The sequence below is a fragment of the Panulirus ornatus genome, chromosome 3, assembly GCF_036320965.1.
Source record: "Panulirus ornatus isolate Po-2019 chromosome 3, ASM3632096v1, whole genome shotgun sequence".
Classification (NCBI taxonomy): Eukaryota; Metazoa; Arthropoda; class Malacostraca; order Decapoda; family Palinuridae; genus Panulirus; species Panulirus ornatus.
This window is the reverse complement of record NC_092226.1, coordinates 29,308,579-29,330,737: the sequence shown is the minus strand read 5'-3', so window position 1 is coordinate 29,330,737 and position 22,159 is coordinate 29,308,579. Positions and strand designations below refer to the sequence as shown.

The 22,159-nt window shown below is 39.5% G+C and overlaps 1 protein-coding gene across 7 annotated transcripts in view; it reads left to right on the top strand.

The window, feature by feature from the left end:
• LOC139761740 (uncharacterized) overlaps positions 1 to 22,159 on the top strand; it is a 313,003-nt gene that overhangs the window by 4,219 nt on the left and 286,625 nt on the right. For 5 of the 7 annotated variants that reach the window (XM_071686205.1, XM_071686198.1, XM_071686191.1 and 2 more), the window contains exon 1: positions 7,237 to 7,303. The exons of 1 other annotated variant lie outside the window; for it this stretch is intronic. The gene's annotated coding sequence lies outside the window, so the exon portion shown is untranslated. Of the gene's footprint in view, positions 1 to 6,445; positions 6,564 to 7,236; positions 7,304 to 22,159 lie in introns of those variants that run through there. One more of the 7 variants, XM_071686163.1, reaches the window with a different exon arrangement.

The window sequence follows — 22,159 nt, the reverse complement described above, 5'->3', positions numbered from 1 at the left end:
TGACAAAATTCGGATAGTTATTTTCCTGTGCGTGTTGTATTTGGAACATCTAATGGATATGTTGTATAGTTAGGATTCTGTTGCGGATTGTACATTGTGGGGAAAATGAATTGCTGTTGTGCTGTGTTCACACGGAGGCGGGCCAGCACAACCTCCCTTCTGTTGCCACGTAGGAGGTCGGCCAGTCGCCCTTTTCCGGTTTGAAGTTATTTCGTAATCCCAGGTTTGTCCACTAACTTTGCCATAGAAGATATTGTGATTTTTCCCTCATAGAGGCCTAGGACCATAGCTCCTGAGGAGCCTCGTGTATCTCCTCAAGTTCTGCGGTCGACTTAACAAGTTTGTCTGCCTCTTCATTGCCATAATGTTGGAATGACCACGTTAAGATAGTGGACTTGAGACATGCATGCAGTTTATTGATAATGCGGCCCTGTATCTCATTTCGGTTTGTTGAATCTGAATCAATAGCCTTAAATGCTGAAATAGAGTCTTGATAAGACAGCAAATTTATCGTAACTAGAGTTAGAGCAGTAATCAATGGCCTTTTCAAGAGTAAACAATTGTGCACAGAAAACAGATGTATGACTGGACAGTCGGAACCGGAGGGAACAGTCATACACACACTTGCAGCCACACATTCAATCCGTCTTCGAGCCGTTGGTGTAGATATGAGTATAATTTTTGTTTTTATGTATTCGACTATATAAAATCCTGCCATGAGAATGTGATATCCTCTCACATACAAGCAGAGACGCTTTACCTCGGGGATTTCAGCGTTCACCACAGGGAATGGTAGAGTTCTTCCTACAGGGATAGCGGAGGGATTGAAGCCTTTACTTTCTCTATTCTCAGTAATTTAGAACAAATCATCTCCCACCTTACCGATATTTCTGACTGCTGTGCTCCATATTTGTTTTTTCACCAGTTGGTTCATCTAATCACACCCGCATAATGTATCTATTCTAACAGCACCTTCTCCACCAGCAGCCCCTTTAGGCAGAAACACTGGCACTTCAACAAAGCTGACTGAAAGCATTCATCCCATCTTCCTCCATCTTCATCCAATCCTTGGTTGAACAGTTCCGGTTCTGAGGCCATTCAGGCAAGGGATCAGGCGTATTCGGCTTGGAAAAACTCTCCTTCTTCTGGCTCCCATTCAACTTTTATCACTACCTATAAACACTGTAAGCATGTTGTAAGGCGAAGCTTTGATTATCATTATTATTATTATTCAAAGGAAGTGCGATAACCTCTCCTGGTCATCGACTGATAGGTCTTTCTGGTCTTAAACTAAGGGCATCTCTAATAACTTCCGTCGCTGTACCTTTCCTTCACTTTCCCGTTCTGACAGCACTACAGCTGTCTCTTCCGTAGACAAAGCAACTCTGGTTCCCGTTTCTCCACTAACTTCACCTGGAATGACTAACATTCTCCATCCTCTGATGCTCCTCTTACTAATCCTATGCTCTTCCCCGTAATCTCTCTTTGGGCTGTCCGAAAAGCGCTTCTCTATCTGGACACAAGCAAGGCTTATTTTTCTGAAGGCATCCATTCCCGTGTACTGAAAGAATGTACCTCTGAATTTGCACCTGTACTTGCTCGTCTGTTCCGTTTGTTTAAAAACCAAAACTTTTCCTTCTCCTTGAAAGCATGCATTGTTACATTTCATTCCTAAGAAGGGTGACTGTCCGATCCCTCTATCGTCCTATTGCTTTGACATCTACCATTTCCGAAGTCTTTGAATCCCACCTCAACTCCCATATCCTTAAACATCTCGAAAATCACAGTCTTCTCTCTAATCACTGGTCATCATCCCTGAAAGACTTTGGGGAGTCATGTTTAGTTACTCTTGACATATCCTAAGCTTTTTACAGGGTGGTATCGGGGTCTCCTATCTAAGCTCCCCTCTTTTGAGTTCCCTCCCTCAATTTGCCCCTTTATATCTAGCTTCCTCTCCGGTCGATTTATCTCTGTGGCTGTTGATGAAAAACCTCCCCCCTTTTATCCATCAACAGTGGTGTCCCTCAAAGTTCTGGAGTGTTACCTACACTTTTTCTCCTTTTCAACGATTTCATTGGTCAACAAAATTTATATTTTTTTGTCCCACAACCTAAAATAGGTGAACCTTGTAGTACTTTTACGCTGAATTGGAATCTATCCTTAAAATTTTTCTATCAGTCATGGTTTTTAAGTGAGAGCAATTTGGTTTTACAATAAGTGTATATTACTCATTTATAGATAAGGCTGGTATTACACTTGAAAAACTTACCTCTAAATTGTAGAAGTTTACGATTTTCTGGTATATTTGGCCTCAAGCACATCCCTCTTTAGTGTCCGGCTGTAATCTGCCAACATAGAGGGGTTCCACTTTCCTTGGTGCCGCTTTTTCCATGTCCAAAATGTCCTGGTGAAAGCTTTCGCCGTGTTCATCACTGACTGCCACAAGATTTTCCGGGAAAAAGTCAAAGAGCGAGTCCAAAAGATGAATTTTTAGATTCGTATTGCACCCCAGAGCATCATACGAAGTCAATAGATCTTTTACAGCATCACAATAGTTTTCTGATCTGTGGTTCCCAAAAAAGTCTTTGCAAACTCTCTTAAATGACAGGCATGCAGTTTTTTTCGAGTTCATTTAGCTCTTCATCGAACTTTTCATCTCGAAGCAGTTCCCTGATCTGTGTTCCTACAATAATACCCTCCTTGATTTTTGCATCATTGATTCTTGAGAATTTATTCCTCAAATATAAGAATCTATGGCCAGTTTTATCCATGCCTTTGACGAAGTTCTTCATCAACCCCAGCTTAATGTGCAAAAGAGCAGATAAATTTTCTCAGGGTCAACAAGAGGAAGATTTATGACATTCGTCTTCCTTAGAGTAAGTGATGTTCGTTTTGGCCAAACTTTACATAATGATTTTTCTTGTCCCGGTTGTCCCACTCACAGAGGAAACAACAGAACTTCGCGTAACCAAGTTGCATTCCGAGTAAAAGTGCCACAACTGTTAGGTCGCCGCAAACATTCCACTTAAAGTCCCCATACTTTTCGTTGTAGAGTAGAACCGCTTTCAAGCTAACTTTTGACGACTCGATAAACAAGCGCCACTCATCTGTGTTATATTCGTGGCCAAGTTCCTCTGTAACAGAACGAACATCATTGCAAAACACCAGATCATCTTTAAGGGAGAAAAATTCTTTAAAATCGACATGGCGATCACGATAAAAACAAAATTTTGGTTTCCCTCTGGAGGATTCCAGCCTGGGACCCAAAAGTTCGGCTTGCTGCTTTGACAAATATAAATCGCAGACGAGATCATTAAGATCTCCTTGACACAGCAAATGTGGTTCACTTGAAGAACAGCTGGCTTCAAATGTTGGATCCATATGTCCTGTACTTGATCTGCTTTCTCATCACCAGACTCATCGTCACTCAGTGTCATGTTTCTTGGTGGCTTTGGCACAGGTAATTTCTGACTGAGGTACTGGCCTCATAGCAGATGGTACACTAGGATATTTGACATTATGCTTGGATTTTGATGTTATACTATTTATATTTGTCTGGCAGAAGGAGCAATCGGAAGCGTGATCTTTGGGTTTTCTCCAAACCATAGGGATGGCAAAAGGCATACGGCGTGAACCTTTTGCCCTTGCTGTGGGAAGGCCTGACGCATGTGACGCAACAGATATGGGGTGGTCCCAATTTTTATCCTGGTCACCCACTTTACAACCAAAGTAATGCTCAGAGCATTTCTAATGAGGGGTTTGAAAGAACGTTTTTGCGATCTGAATGTCAATTCACCACGGATGTAACAGAAATAATTCAGACTACACAGTTTCTCGGTGTCATAATGGTGGATAGGGTATCAGCACAACACATGAACATACGAAAGTACACTGTCAACAGTGTGGAAAAGACACTGTTTACACATTGATTTCTATCCTACAACTGTCAGAGAACTGCTGTTCAGGAGTGGGAACTGTTTGAATGTCCCAACATTTCCAGTAATGTAGTAGTGTTTCTGCAGGCTTCTGGTGACTCATTTATCTAGGTTTGTGCTTCAAAAACAATGAAAATAGCTGTGCTTGCTAAACTTTTTGTTTCAAATACTCCGTAGAGTACTGGTACATATATATTGTGCGTAATGATATATACGAGTATGCTGGAAAAAAAATATCCATGGGTGATGAGAAATTCTGAAAACATATTTGGATTCAGTGTGCGTGCAAAAGTACATGAAACATTTTTTTTTTCCATGGGACAAAATTTTTGTTGACCAATGTTTCTTCTCCTACCACAAATAATCAAATGCACTCATATGCTGACGACTCAACCCTGCATTCATTCACATATTTCAGTTCTGCTCCTTTCATTCTGCATCTCGTCTTGACACAACTTTTTCAATTAACTCAAGCCTTGGTCAAGGTACCCCAGTGATGTAGAAGTAACTAGATAAATCTAATGCCTCCAAGACCCAGTTTCTACCCATCTCTATAGAAAAACTACTCACAACTCTCGTCTCTTTTGACCGTTCTGTAAATCCATCTCTTGACTCAGTGAACATACTTGGAATTACCGTAATATCCTCTCATAGAAACTCCACATTACAGGAATAGCTGTCTGCCCCCCCCCAAAAAAAAACTGGGTGTCCTGTTTAGGTGTCATTCTAATTATACAAAGGACTGATTCGTCCTTGTATTGAGTAATACTCTCACATCTGGGGCGGTTCTACCTCTGCATCCTTACTTGAGAGAGTCGAGTCGAAAGCGGTCCAGCTCAAAATATCCCAGGCTAACTTTCAAAACTGACCCCCTTGCCCTACGCCGCAATGTTGGTTCATTTTCCCTCTTCTATAGGTATTACTTTGATTTTTTGCTCCCGAAAACTGGCTGCTAGTGTACCTACACCACTAGTTAGACCACGTAATACTCGGCAAGCTGCTGCGTCACATGGTTACTATGTGGCCATCGGCATTCAAGGGTGGGCGATTTTGATAACCGCTTCTTTACATACTGTCCTGTGCCTTTCCCAAGGAATGACGCATACTGGAAGATGAAGCACTAAGTAGGGTGGTGGGTCGTTTTTTTTCCTAGCCGTCGAACACCGCGTGTAAAACTTTGGTGCTCTCGGCAAAATCGGGGGGAAGGTACGTTTGCCTCCACTTCCATTCTAGCGATTATCATGTATGTTACAGCTCCAAGACACATGCTTAAGCATTTGTTCTGAATTACATCCAGTCATCTTGAGTCGCTTGTTGTCGAAGCATATATCTGTGAGCCATGGTCTAATTTTGATCTAATCAGGAACTTATACGCCATTAGCAAAGGCTTTTCGTCGACATTTAGTTTTCTTGATTTTTTTGCACTTGGTGCAAAACCCAAGAATTTTACTGAATTTCCAAAAGGTATCGGATGGCTATCTATCTAATCAGGCGAAAACATTAAACCCTTCTGTAAGACCCATTGTTAGAGGGATCCAAGGTCGTCTAGAATCCTACCAGCCAAAAGGGTCTGAAAAGTGGTGGCATGTGTAAGAAATGCAGATTGGTAGGTGGTCGTTTCCTAAAGCGTCGTCAATTGTAACCAATTCGATGCCACTTAGTTCATCAGAACATATTGACATATATATCGCCGACTTACGGCCTCTCTGAGAACCTTTTACACGAGTCGCACTTCCATTGTTCAGAAGAAATTTGAATTTGGAATAAGGTTTGCCATTTGATCTTCTCACCCATCGATTCATAAACATCCCAACTGATGATGATGATGATGAGCGCTGAAGTCTCCTAAACTTAACATTTCCTGAGGTAGTTGATGGAAAAATGAGTTGTCACCATCTAGTGCACTGGCGCCGGGACAATAAGAAATGGACAGATTTGTGTCGTTGAATTTTGCTCTTCATGAATTTTACTCAACGTACGACCGTTCTTGAGTGTCTGTTTGGACAAGACTAATATGGACATAGATGGCTAAAGCGTGATCTTCGTCTCTTCTAGTATTACCAGGAAAGATGGCTAAACCGTGATCTTCGTCTCTTCTAGTATTACCCATTCCTGGATATATCTATTATAGTTCGTCCCCTATATACAAACAACGGATGGCCTGAATTGTGCGGAAACCACAGATATTGAACGCGTTTATTCCTGTGAGCTCTGCAGTTCCATGTATCATAATGAATATCCTGCTTCAAGGGGCACTGGAGTGGCCTGTGTGTTGAGACCGTTTTTTTCTTTTCGGTAGAGGGACTTCCGGGGAGATTTCCCGGACTCTGGCAGTGGTACCATTTGTGGATGGCTCAGATTCCATCTTACTAGTTCTCAGTATGATACGTTGGAGCTAGAGGCACCGCCACTTGTCGCTGATTAGGGCCTTTGTTGTTAACATGTACGTTTCTTTTGTTGCTTTGTTTTGCTATGGTTAAATCTAACCTGTTGTCTCTCTTTTTCTTTAGTTTTTCAGTTGCATGCTGAGAGCCCGTAGCCTCAGCTTAGTTCAAGGTCGGGCACGGAATCGTGAGTGACCTTTTCATCGTCAGCGGCCGTGTCGGTGGTGGCTGATATAGGAATAAGGTCGGTCTGGCATCCCGCATCTTTGGTCAGATATCTGGGGCTTATATTTTCAGTGCATTGACAAAGGATGTTTTGGGTTATGGGATAAACATGTAAAATATGCATATCATGTATATCCATGTTTTTTTTCTACAAAATTTAGTATTTAAAGTAAAATCTCATTTTTAGTCAGACGATTAAGTGAACATATTTTTTTTATTAAAAATCCAAATAAAAGAATGTTTATCCATATTTCATGTAATCTGTTAGTACATTGATATACTTTAGATTCTATCATTGTCGAGTTTCTTACATATTTAAAAGTAAAAGTACCGGTATTATCCTTTGGATACAAAATATGGCAGAATGAAGTCTTCAAGTGTTCCAGTATTAATACAACAGCTACATAATTCAACATATATCATATTTCAAAGTAAAATATGAATAATGAAAGAGTATTGACATAATAGGAAATGAGAGTATAACACGTTAATTCAACAAGTGTTTCTTGCAGTTATATTCACCCTAGATATGAGTATTGGCTTGATATGTAATATCATGCCATACCTCTTACTTTATGAATATCCGCACAGTACCTCTGGAACTGTGAAATGTTATCAATAAATCAGAAGTGATTCACGTCATTTTCAGTTATTGAATTTTGAAGAATAAACTGTTGGTGAACATAACTTGTTTGTTTACCTCGATCAGTTGGCTAATGGTTTGACAGGCAGCGTGAGGCAGAGCAACAGTTACCATTGGTAAATGTTGTGATATTTCTTTTTCTAAGTATTGTTTGTGATATTTTACATATTATTCTTAGTCTAGTAGTAAGTACTGACTGTATGTTTCCTTAGTATAAAATGACATGACTTCATTAAGTTGGAGACCCTCTGGTAAATAGCAGAACTGTATTTGTGATATTCTTACTTGATACGAGAAAAGACCGTAAGACCCTGGATAGTAAACATGATTTATCATAGGCTTTTGGTAAATATATAGATTAAGATTTAGTGATTTTGAGGCATGAATATTTATTAATATATTGTTATTGATAGGTTCGTTACAGTTTTTAAGAACTATAGCCCACCTCTAGCAGTCATTGAAAATTGGATAAAATTCCTTTTATCTATGGATTGAATAATTATCTAGTGTACGGACACTCCTCTTTCTAGATAGAAGTCAACGAAGTATTCAAGAATGCATTGTTACAATGTGCAGAGGTGATATGGGGTGGATCTGTAGGTGTAGCTCCTAGAACTTCGTCCACTTTGTTTTCGTAAAGTGGGCAGGGCTTTGAAGTAAGGGAAATTATGAGGTAAAAACACACAAAATCAACATTGGACAGTTTAAGTGGTGCAGTCATAACACTTACAAATAGCACATCAACAAGTGTGTCTGGAATAACTTACAAAAATTCTTTTATGACTTTTCATGGACAGGTTTCTTTCTCTTATGTGATGATGCCTTTATCTCTTCCAGACACAAAGCAGATGTTGTTGTTGTTGTGGGTATGGAAGCATTTATTCCCTCTTCCACCAAGATGACCACTCCCTTCATTTCATGGTTCAACTTTTCCTGTTCTCAGGTTATTCTTGGAAGGGATTAGGCATATTGCATAACAGCCTTGAATGCTCACTTTACTCTGACTCCCATTCAGCATTTGTCATTGCCTGTAATTATTGCAAAGACGTAATCATTGCCAATTTTGTTGCTCTTTCATTTTTGATGGTATTATAGCTGTTTCTCCCATTGATAAAGCAGCTCTCTTGGGTTCTTATTTCTCAAACTTTGCCTTAGATAACTCTAACATTCCTTCCCCTGATACTTCTATGATTAATTCCATGCTCCTCCATATACTCTGTTTTCATATTGAAAAGCACTTCTCTCTCAGGATATAAGCAAGGCATATAAACCTGATGGCATCCATCTTCTTATACTGTAAGAGTGTGCTTCCAAACTTTCACCTGTGCTTCTTGTCTGTTTATTTCTATTTAAAAACCTCTACTTTTCCTTCCTCTCTGAAGCATATGTTAGTGCATCCCATCCCAAAGATGGCTGACCTTTTAACCTCTCTAACTGTCATCCTGTTGCTTTTACATCTGCTGTTCCTAAAGTCTTTGACTCCCTTCTGATCAACCCCCATATCCTCAGACATCTTGAACCTCTGAGCCTTCTCTCTGGTCATCAGTTTGGCTTCTGTAGGATGATATCCACTGGTGATATTCTTTCCTATCATACTAAAGTATTCTCATCATCCTAGAAAGATTTGGGGAATCCTGTGTAGTTGCTCTTGATATGTCCAAAGTTTTTGATAGGGTGTGTCATCAGCATCTCATATTTAATTTCGTGTCTTTTGGCTTCCCTATCTCATTATGCTACCTCATATGTAAGTTCCTCTCCAGCTGATCTGTATCTTTGATTTTTAATTGATCAGCCTCTTCCCCATTCTCTGTCAACAGTGCTGTCCTATAGTGTTCTCTCATGTTTCCTACACTTTTTCTCCCTTTTATTAAGTTTTGTATCTTCTGCATAAGACTAAATTCATTCATATGCTGATGACTTAACTATTCATTTCCCCACATCTTTCAGCTCTGCTCCTTCTTCTCTCTTTCTCTATCTGCATCTCATCTTTTTCCAACTTCCTCAGTAAGCTCAGACTTGGGACAGGCTGTCGCAGTGGGATAGATGAAACCTGGTTAAGTTTAATGTCTCCAAGATCCAGTTTTTGCCCTTCTCTCTATCAATAATTCCTCAAGACTCCTCTCTCCTTTGATGGCTCTGTCATTCCACCACTTCACTCACTGTACATACTTGGTGTGACTGTAACATCCACACTATCTTTGAAACTCCACAATGTAGAAACAGCCTCTAAGAAGCTGGGAGTCTTTTAAAATTGTCAAAATTTCTTTTCTTCCTAACAGTTGCTCCATTTGCACAAAGGATTGATCAATCCTTGTATGGGGTACTGCTCTCACATCTGGGGTAAATCTAGCTCTGCAACCTTACTTGACAGAGTTGAGTCAAAAGTGGTCTTAAGTTTTCAGTTCTTCCAGGCTAACTTCAAAACTTGATCCACTTGCCCTGTGCTTTAGTGTTGGTTCACTTTCCCTCTTCAGTAGGTATTTCTCTGGGTTTTGCCCCCAAGAACTGTCTGCTTGTATGACCTACCATTAATTAGACTTTTCAGTACTTAGCAGTCAGCTGTGTTGATTACTGTGTGGCCATTGGTATCACAAGGGTGGGCCATTTTGATAACTGTTTCTTTCCCCATGCCTTAAAGCTTTGGAACTCTGTACCCTCTCATGTCCATCCTAATAACTGTGACATGACAATTTTTAAGACAGGCTTTTTCACTTCGTGCAAAATTTGTAAGTATTTTTCCTTGCCTCTCCTTTTCATTAACTTCTATATATTTTGATTAAGGCCTGGTTTTGATGTGAAGTTTTGTCTAACTGTAACCTCCAACATAAAAAAAATGAAAAAAAAGAATGGAACAGGAGGGATGGCTATGGCATTCTGACCTCACTTTCTAATGTTCTCACTCATAGTGCAAGGTCATCAGAAAGTGACTGTCCTGTGGATGGGTGATCAAAAATATTCACCTGAAACTGGTCCAGATTCTGTTGAGCTTCATTTGGTTCATATGTTGATATACAAAATGGGTGATGCAGTAATAAAACAAGAAAACTTGCCTTTGAGTGTAGAAATGCCTCTTATACTAAATTATTTATGCGTTACAATTAATGCCACCATTCTTTGTAATGTCTGAATCTTACCTTATCCGAGTTTTGCAAATATGATGTGTGAGTTCAAAAGTCTGCATTAATTTAGGACTCTAATTAATGCTTTCTAGATCTCTCATACATCTGAACTCACTGCTTATATTGCCAATCAAATGAAAAAATTTGGTTGAGTGGAGTACTGTATGTTTTTCGTCAGAATACGTATTAATAATGAGATCTCAAATACAGTCTTTAAATGTTAAAAGTGCATTTTATTTGATTACCACATTTTACAGTATTATGGTATTATTGTTTAAACCCACATAGTCTGTTTCACTCATGACCCACCTCTAACAACTTTACATCAAGAGATAGTTTTGATTGGTAGTAAAGCGAAATCCTACTTTCTTATATGATTCATCATTGAAGCAAGAAAGATTCCATAAGAGAAAAACTGAAATACCAAACTTGTAAAAGTGGCATCTTTTTGCTGTACTTTTATCCCACAATGAAAGTGGCTTGGGGAAATGTCTACCTATGTTTTAGATTTAAGATTTTAGAATGTGGACACTCATTTCCTAGATGATAGAGCTGAATGAAATTGTTACCAATGGATTCCAAAAAAATGTATAGAGATCATACAGTGTTGGATTTTAGTAGCAGCACTTCTAAATCCATCAATTCAGAGTTCTAGCAAAGTTTCCAAGGCTTTGAAGTAGAGGGAAATCTTTGTATAAAAACATTAAAAATGTACTGTTGAGTGTAAGTAATGCATTTGTAACACTTTCATCCAATTCTGGCAAATAGCATATGAACAGGAGGGATGCCTTTTGTATCCTGATTTCATTTTCTAATGCTCTTGCTTGTACCGTGAAGACATTAGGAAAGTGGCACTTGACTCATTTCCAAAAAGCTTTATTTATTTGATGATGTGACTTTTTTATAAACTGAATGAAGCTGTGATATAAGATCACTTGCCTGTAGGGTCTAGAATTGTTTATTTTTTATTCATTTTACTTTGTCGCTGTCTCCCGCGTTAGCGAGGTAGCGCAAGGAAACATGAAAGAATGGCCCAACCCACCCACATACACATGTATATACATACACGTCCACACATCTCAATGTATACATATATATACACACACAGACATATACATATATACACATGTACATAATTCATACTGTCTGCCTTTATTCATTCCCATCGCCACCCTGCCATACTTGAAATAACAGCCCCCTCCCCTTGCTTGTGCATGAGGTAGCGCAAGGAGAAGACAACAAAGGCCACATTCATTCACACTCAGTCTCTAGCTGTCATGTAATAATGCACCAAAACCACAGCTCCCTTTCCACATCCAGGCCCCACAGAACTTTCCATGGTTTACCCCAGATGCTTCACATGCCCTGGTTCAATCCATTGACAGCACGTCGACCCCAGTATACCACATCGCTCCAATTCACTCTATTCCTTGCACACCTTTCACCCTCCTGCATGTACAGGCCCCGATCACTCAAAATCTTTTTCACTCCATCCTTCCACCTCCAGTTTGGTCTCCCACTTCTCCTCGTTCCTTCCACCTCTGACACATATATCCTCTTGGTCAATCTTTCCTCACTCATTCTCTCCATGTGACCAAACCATTTCAGAACACCCTCTTCTGCTCTCTCAACCACACTCTTTATTACCACACATCTCTTACCCTATTATTACTTACTTGATCAAACCACTTCACACCACATTTTGTCCTCAAACATCTCATTTCCAGCACATCCACCCTCCTCTGCACAACTCTACCTATAGCCCATGCCTCGCAACCATATAACATTGTTGCAACGACTATTCCTTCAAACATACCCATTTTTGCTTTCCGAGATAATGCTCTCGACTTCCACACATCCTTCAATACTCCCAGAACTTTCGCCCCCTCCCCCACCCTATGATTCACTTCTGCTTCCATGGTCCATATGCTGCCAAATCCACCCCAGATATCTAAAACACTTCACTTCCTCCAGTTTTTCTCCATTCAAACTCACCTCCCAATTGACTTGTCCCTCAGCCCCACTGTACCTTGCTCTTATTCACATTTACTCTCAGCTTCCTTCTTTCACACACTTTACCAAACTCAGTCACCAGCTTCTGCAGTTTCTCACATGAATCAGCCACTAGTGCTGTATCATCAGCGAACAACAACTGACTCACTTCCCAAGCTCTCTCATCCACAACAGACTGCATCCTTCCCCCTCTTTCCAGAACTCTTGCATTCAGCTCCCTAATAACCCCATCCATTAACAAATTAATCAACCATGGAGACATCACACACCCCTGCTGCAAACCAACATTTACTGAGAACCAATCACTTTCCTCTCTTCCTGCATGTACATATGCCTTACATCCTCGATAAAAACTTTTCACTGCTTCTAACAACTTGCCTTCCACAGCATATATTCTTAATACCCTCCACAGAGCATCTCTATCAACTGTATCATATGCCTTCTCCAGATCCATAAATGCTACATACAAATCCATTTGCTTTTCTAAGTATTTCTCACATACATTCTTCAAAGCAAACACCTGATCCACACATCCTCTACCACTTCCGAAACCACACTGCTCTTCCCCAATCTGATGCTCTGTACATGCCTTCACCCTCTCAATCAGCACCCTTCCATATAATTTCCCAGGAATACTCAAGAAACTTATACCTCTGTAATTTGAGCACCCACTTTTATCCCCTTTGCCTTTGCACAATGGCACTATGTTTAATTTCCTTTATTATTTATGCATTGCAGTGAATTCTGTGTTGCAGTATAACATTTGAATCTGACTGATTCTTAGTTTTCAAAATGTAGAGAATTACTACAAGCTTATTTGATGTTTCAAAGATAAAACTAGGTATATTGTGATTTAAGGGGCTCTTCCTTGGATTAGTACTAGAACTGTCTCCTTTAGTAAGGCACTGCATAAATGATAGATTAGAGAACCTGTGTTTTCAGGAGGGAGTTGTATTCGGAGACTGTGGTAGAACTTCTACATGCAGTCTGACATGTTTATGAAGGACAGAGTATACATTTCTTGGTAGACTCCTTAATGAGTCCAAAAATGTATCCTGTATGTAGCAGACCCATCCCCTTCAATAAGTACTTTTCAAAATATGCCAGTCTCATATAAGAATATTTTATGTCAATACTTAGAGTGTATGCAAAAAAAAAAATAAAAAAAATGGAATTAGAACAACTACATTGGAAGAAAGTTATGGCATGGTATCTCTGAATCTTGGGTTGATGTCAAGAATAGAAATTTCTTTGCCAAGTATGCAATTTCAGGGTACACTTTGTTTAATTGTGATAAGGGAAATAATGTTGATGGTGGTATCTTTCTCTTTGTTAAAACTACTGTAAACCTGAAATGAAAAATATTTTAGCCATTCATAATGCTGATTTCATGTTTATAGAAATTAAAGTTAAGCATCGTAAATAGATAATGTTGAGACTAGTTTAAAGGGCCCCCAAACAGACACCAGAGGTAGATGATAAATTTTATCAGCAGAATTTGTAGTAAACATTAATCTGTCATGATAGGATATTATAAAGTGCGGGTAGCTAAGATGTAGGAATCCTTTTTCAATAGCCCGGGTGCAGGCTGTATCTAAAGTTGTTTGATATTTAAGAAACCTACAAGTGACAAGAATATGTTAGATTTAGTTCAAACAACAAGTGAAGATCTTCTTAATGATATTGAAGGTGAAAAGAGTTTGATGCAAGTGACCGATGGTAGACTACTTTTGAGGTTGCATTCGCCATTGTCTGTATTGTTGGTCAACATGAGTCATGAAAAAATGCATGATTTTAGACATGCAAATTTTAATGATCTTCACATTGCTTTTGTCATGATATGATGTGGGATGATATTTTTTTTTTTTTTTTTTTTTTGCTTTGTCGCTGTCTCCCGCGTTTGCGAGGTAGCGCAAGGAAACAGACGAAAGAAATGGCCCAACCCACCCCCATACACATGCCTTGATTCAATCCACTGACAGCACGTCAACCCCGGTATACCACATCGCTCCAATTCACTCTATTCTTTGCCCTCCTTTCACCCTCGTGCATGTTCAGGCCCCGATCACACAAAATCTTTTTCACTCCATCTTTCCACCTCCAATTTGGTCTCCCTCTTCTCCTCGTTCCCTCCACCTCCGACACATATATCCTCTTGGTCAATCTTTCCTCACTCATTCTCTCCATGTGACCAAACCATTTCAAAACACCCTCTTCTGCTCTCTCAACCACGCTCTTTTTATTTCCACACATCTCTCTTACCCTTACGTTACTTACTCGATCAAACCACCTCACACCACACATTGTCCTCAAACATCTCATTTCCAGCACATCCATCCTCCTGCGCACAACTCTATCCATAGTCCACGCCTCGCAACCATACAACATTGTTGGAACCACTATTCCTTCAAACATACCCATTTTTGCTTTCCGAGATAATGTTCTCGACTTCCACACATTCTTCAAGGCTCCCAGAATTTTCGCCCCCTCCCCCACCCTATGATCCACTTCCGCTTCCATGGTTCCATCCGCTGCCAGATCCACTCCCAGATATCTAAAACACTTCACTTCCTCCAGTTTTTCTCCATTCAAACTCACCTCCCAATTGAATTGACCCTCAACCCTACTGTACCTAATAACCTTGCTCTTATTCACATTTACTCTTAACTTTCTTCTTTCACACACTTTACCAAACTCAGTCACCAGCTTCTGCAGTTTCTCACATGAATCAGCCACCAGCGCTGTATCATCAGCGAACAACAACTGACTCACTTCCCAAGCTCTCTCATCCCCAACAGACTTCATACTTGCCCCTCTTTCCAAAACTCTTGCATTCACCTCCGTAACAACCCCATCCATAAACAGATTAAACAACCATGGAGACATCACACACCCCTGCCGCAAACCTACATTCACTGAGAAGCAATCACTTTCCTCTCTTCCTACACGTACACATGCCTTACATCCTCGATAAAAACTTTTCACTGCTTCTAACAACTTGCCTCCCACACCATATATTCTTAATACCTTCCACAGAGCATCTCTATCAACTGTATCATATGCCTTCTCCAGATCCATAAATGCTACATACAAATCCATTTGCTTTTCTAAGTATTTCTCACATACATTCTTCAAAGCAAACACCTGATCCACACATCCTCTACCACTTCTGAAACCACACTGCTCTTCCCCAATCTGATGCTCTGTACATGCCTTCACTCATTCAATCAATACCCTCCCATATATATGATATAGTCAATGAAAATATATGAATGTAGCTTGGAAAAGCTTCAGTAAAACTTTCAAAGCAGTAGAGAGAACATAAGTGCCAGTGCATAGTAGATGCGAGGTGGTGGAACAGTGAATTAAGTGAGTGCCTGTTGTTAAAGCAAGTAGCTAATAAGAAACTCAAAGAGACCAGTAACCGACATGACTGTGAATTATGGAAGTTTGTGTAGAGAAAATATGAGACTTATATGGCAAAGTAAACATTAGTAGGAAGTGCATATTGCTGAAAATAGTAGTTATAGTTAAGTTAGAAGCAAGAGTGTCAATTTGCCAATTGATTATGGAAAACTGATTTTGTTCAAAACAACAAAGCCATAACAAAAATCTTAAGTGAATTTGTGCATCTATAGTAATGATTAAAGACATAAATCATGTCCCGAAGACCTGCTGTTGGCAGTAAATGGCATGAAAGTAAGCAGAACCACTGGCTCTGATAAGTTTTATCCACAGACAATGAAACAGACAAAAGATGAGAATGTTAAACCCTTGACTGCACTTTTCATTCTCACTTGCTTTGGAAAAGTTCCTCAAGAATGGAAGTTTGCTGATGTAACACTGTTATTTCTTTAGTACATTGGAGGCTTTAGTCATTGACAATAGTTCTCAAGGCCAGGCCTTCATTGAAATGTAAAGAGGTTAATGAAAAGGAAAAAGAAGAGACAAGGGAAATTATTTACAAATTTTGGAGAAAGTGATAAATCTGTGTTTTAAAGTGTGGCAGGTCATATTTGTAGGGAAATGAATAAGAGGGAAGAAAGTTTCAAAGCTTTGAGCTGTAGTGTAAGAAGCTTATGAAAATAGCCCACCCTTGAGTTGCCAATGGGCACACAGTAATCATGTGATGCAGTAGCTTAATGAGGATTGCATGGTCTAGCATGGTGGAGGCACACAAGCAGCCAGCTCTTGGGGGCAAAAACCAAAGTAATACCACTAGAAGAGGAATTTTGAATCAACGTTGCAGCACAGGGCAAGCAGGTAAGTTTTAAAGAGTCTAGATGTCAGGCCACTTTTGACTCGACTTTGTCATGTAAGGATGCAGAGCTAGAACCATCCTAGATGTGTGAGCAATGCTCCATACAGGGCTGGATCAATCCTTTGTAAAAATGGAGCAACTGTTTGAAAGAAAAGAAATTTCATGTATGCAGGATTCCCAGTTTCGTAGAGGGAGACTAAGCTATTTCTGTAATTTGGGGTATCCAAGAAAGAGTAGACTTGTTAGTAGTACCAAGGATGTTCACCGAGTCAAGAGGTGGAATTACATAATGGTCAAAGGAGAGAGGAAAATTGTTTGGAATTTTTGATAAAGATGGGTAGAAACTGGGTCTTAGAGACATTAAACTTAACCAAAGTTCATGAATTCCACTGAGATATCCTGTCCAAGTCTGAGTTTATTGGAGAAGTTGTGTTGAGATTAGATATAAATTGAGTGAGATTAGTAGGAGCAGAAATGATGGATGTGGAGGAATCAATGTCATCAGTGTATGAGTGCATTTAGTTATTTGTGGAAGAAAGGAAATCGTCAGTAAAATGGAGAAAAAGCGTAGGAGACAAGATATGGATATGTCAAGGGCAACTGCATAAGATTCCCCAAAATCATTCATGGATGACGACTTTACATTAGTAAGATAGCATAGAATATCACCAGTGGATCTTGCCTTATGGGAAACAAGTTGGTGATCAGACAGAAGACTGTGAGATTCAAGATATCTGAGGATATTGGAGTTGAGAGGGTATTCAAAAACTTTGGAAATGGTAGATTTCAAAGCAAGAGGATGATTTTAGAGAGGTCAGAACAATCATTTTTAGTAGGGATTGGATGTACCAACGTATGTTTTCTAGAAGAAAAAGGTTTTTTTATAGGAATGGAACAGACAAGCAATAACAGGTGCAATTTCAGTGGCACACTCTCTCAGTACAAGGGAATGGATGTGTCCAGGGAGAGAAGCACTTTTTGGATAGTTCAAAAAGATTACAGGAAGTGCCTTAGGATTAGTAAGAGGAGCATCAAGGTTCAAAAGGAATGTTAGTCATCCAAGGACAAGTTAGAGGAGAAATGGGAACCAAAGAGAGTTGCTTTATCTACCGGAGAGGCAGCTTTAGTACCATGAGAACAGAAAGTTAAAGGAAAAGAATTGCAACAGAAGTTGTTAGCGACTCCCAGAAATTCACCATTTACCCTCCTGTCTCCCATCTTGCACAAACACCTTACTCTCTTGATAAAAATTATTCACTATTTGTAATAGCTTTCGTCCTACACCACATATTCATAATGCCTTCCACAAAGCATCTCTATCAACCCTGTCTTATGCTTTCTACAGATCCTTAAATATCAGACATAAATCTTTCTGTTTCTCTTAAGTATTTTTCACTCACATTCTTAAAACTATGTTCCTCCCAAGCTTGACACTCTATGTTACCCCCACCATCTCCACTATTCCCTTCAACTCACAGGTACCCTCAAGAAACTGTAATTCAAACATGTACATTTGTTCCCTCTGTCTGTATGTTGTGGCACTATATATACTTCTGCCAATACTCAGGCACCTCTCTATGATTCATACAGATGCTGAAAATCCTAGCTAGCCTATTAACAACACAGTCACCCGTTTCTTAAGAAATCCAGTTGTGCTACCATCCACTCCTGTCACCTTGCCACATTTCACCTTATACAAAGCTTTCACCACCTTTTCACCAAACCTCTTTCTATGGCTCTCTCACTTGGCATACCTCCCCAGTCCAAACACCCTGCATCTGCCACATTGAGCACATTCAATAATCCATATTACTCACTCTTCACCTTATCATTGCCTGTTTCCATTTCCTCATTTGCCTTATTTCACCAATATCCTTTTTTTGTTTCATTATTGACCCCCTTCCAAATAATTTTTATATTCCCCTGAAATTTGTTCGTACCAACTCCAACTTTCGTGTGCCCTCTTTTTCAGTCCCTGCACCTTCCTCATAACTTCCTGCACAGTCTCTTGTACTGTACATATCCCAATCACCTCCACACCTTTCCTGTAAGTATTGCCCATATGCCTTTCTTTTCTCTTTTGCCCGTAACTTTACTGTGCCATGCCATCACTCTCAACCTCATCTTCCCTACCCACCTCCCACCTTCTTCATGCCACAGACTTTTCTTGCACTGCATTTCTAAATTCCTCCCACTCATCACTCACTTACTTAGCTTCATACACTCTCACCATTTGCCATTCTTGTACTTCATCTCTCTTGGTATTTCCTTACACAGACACATGTCTTTTCCAAGTTCTCTCACCCACATCATTTTTTTTAGAGCATTACAATTCTTCACCTTTGCTTCCATCCTACTTGCTGCCTAAAGCACCACATTTTCATCCAAGAGCTCCTTTGCATGTTTATCAATTAGTATGTGATGCATTAATGCCCACCAACCATCTTTCCTGCACACATATACTTATGTATTTACCTTTTTGAACCAGTTATTCTCATCACACAGTTCCACTTGCTGTTCACCGTTTCTGCTCACTTTACTGAATATTCCATGCCCCCAATTATACTTAAACTATCACATTACTCACTTTCACATTCAAATCACCCATCACTAATACCCATTCTTGCATCAGAACTGCTGACATACTCATCCTCTCCCAAAACACTTTCCTCTCTTCATCATTCTTCTTGTGGCTAGGTGCACTTGGACTAATCACTGGTACGCAACAAAATTGATGTTTCGAGATATGGATTTATACCATATCAGGTTTACAGAATCCAAAAATGATATCCACTTTTTCTCATCACCTACAGTTTTTGAGAAATACATATCACCAGTTTTGTAAAGGTGGTATACAACTATCAACACTCATAATGTAGGCAGGGTCCAGGTCTTTTTACTTTCTTTGCAATTCAAACCGAGCTCAGTGCAAGTCCTATGTGTGTAGATACTGTGCTGACTGCTGTATTGATATGTACATTGAGATGTAGATACTAAGTGTGTTAGTTTTGACCTGTTTCTCATGGGCTGTGTTGATGCAGCTCTCATATAATTTGCCTTTCTTTTCACCTCTTTTTGGTAGGAAAATGCTCTTTATCATGATTTATATATTTCCTGTTATATATCCACACTTTTGAGAATCTGCAGCTTCTTTTGGAAATGTTTAGATACTGTAGGCATCAGTGGATTGTGTATGGATTTGAAAAATTTGTGCCTGGTTAACAGTGTGGTTACACCTAAATGCAATGCTTTTTATGTGAGTGGGATGTTAGAATGAGAAAACAAGATTGGGAAAAGAGGAAATGGCCTCTTGGAAACACATTTATTCCAGATTTAAAGAACATCATTTATGAAAAGCTGATTGAGCCCAGGAAAGTTTTGTTTGCATCACGTTTGCAGTAAGTTTCCAAAACTTTCCCGTGAAAAGTAAAAGAAAGCATCTTTGTTGGGCTGCAAATCCAAAAGTTGACACTGGATGAGCTATTTGAAGGAACGATGAATGCAACAGAGGAGGAGGCCTAGACTGCATTCAAGAGTGTAATCCAAAACTTTCTGTACTCACAATAAACCCAACAACAATGACATAATCAGTGAAATGCTCAGCAAATTTGAAAAACTTGGCTGCAACATGATTCTGAAAATTCACTTTCTTCGCTTACATCTTGACTGCTTTCCTGAAAACCTGGGTAGTGTGAGTGAGGAACATGGGAAAGGTTCCACCAAGCCATCAAAACTATCAAAGAAAATTTCAAGGAAGGTGGCATGTTAGAATGATGGCAGGCTACTGCTGGTCCTTGAAAGGAGAGAGCTCTGAAGTGCAGAACAAGAAACTTGCAAAGAAATGATGATTGTTTCCATATGATAAGTAATGATTAAATATACTGCAGTCAAGTAGCAAAGGAATTTCTGATGATTTGCTCTGTTCTTGTATTTCAAAAGAAAGTTCTTTGGCAATAGTTATCAGACTTATAATTTTGTGTTTTCAGAAATTTAGTCATTTAATACTGTGCATATACCTTATTTAATGGTTGTGAGAAAACCTGACATGATATGTTTGATATTATAAATCAGCATAGCCAAATTGTATAGAAATGTAATAATAAAACAGTGATCACCCATCTCTCGTAATCCACTGCCATCTATATTCATATCAGTCTGGAGCTCAGTGCTTTATGCTCTTTCACACATTCTCACAGCTCCTTAGCTCTCACCCTTACACAAACCCTTGACTTTACCCATAAGACATTCCAAGCCATTTTTTCCCCTTACCCTGATCTTTGTTTCACTTTAGAGCGAGGACATCTATAATTTTTTTTTCCTCAGACATACTACGTATCTCTTTTCTGATCTTGGTTACATCCAAACGCATTCAGACACTTCAGTCTGAACTTTCAAGAAGGATGAGCACTACTTGCTCGGCTGCTTTTTTTCCAACTGGAGCAGGGAATACATAGGATGTAATCTTTTTCCCTTATCATCAGGGATTTTTATATGAACCATTATTTTGTTCTTTAGTCAGGGCTTTGTACCCTATAATCTGCTTTCCATTCCTCAATCAATTTTGCTTGAGGCATTTTTTTTTAACTGCCTTTTTCAATTCAGTCTTTCTTTAATCTTCTTTCGACTTGTACATTATATATCACATGGCATCCCCAATGATGCAGTCTTAAGCTGCATCTACATCACCTTAACCTCACCCCATAATGTTCTGGGTCCTCTCAGCTTTTCAGCCAGCTTAGGGAAAGTAGGTTTCATGATTTCTACCTCAACTTTTCCACTTTACTTAAACTCTTTTTTCAGTCATATTTCTGGTGCTGTATCTTCTCTATTGAATCTGTCTATCTATATCTCTGATGCCCGTTCCCTCCGGGAACTCCCATCAAGGGGTGGCCACTGCAAAAGAGTTTCCACTTATCCCTGTCCTTACATGCCTCCCTCGCTTACACCATTCCACACATTCTTCCCCCTCTTCCTCTTCCTCAAGTATTCCTCCCCATTATTTGCCCATGTCACAGTTGATCTTCTGCTCACACCAACCCCTTTAATTGTACTGTCATACAGTCTCTTCGTAAACTCCTAATTTGCATTCTTTCCACATGCCCAAACCACCTAAGTATAATGTTTCACCATTTCACCCATTCTACCACTCCACAATTCATTCCCTTTGCATTCCTTGCCATACCAGATCTCATAAACCCTTTCATTTCTTTCTTCATTCCATCTAGTCACACCACATGCTCTTCTCAAATAGCTCATTTCCACAGCCTGGATTCTTGACCTCTGTGCCTCATCCCATGCCCATGCTTTAGCTGCAAAGGTCAAGGTTGTAAGGACTATGTTGGCCCTTAATCCTCTTTTTACTTACATACTTACACTTTTACCCTTCATTAATCTATTATGGGACCCAATGACTCTTCTACCCTGTACTGCTTTCTCCCTTATCTCTCTTTCCATATTACCACACTTACCCAAGACAACTCTCAGATACTTAAATTCCTTCACTTCCAGTCTTTCTCCCCCCATATCCATAGCACAATTTAGTACACTTTCTTCTTTCACTCTATATGGTTTTACAAAAT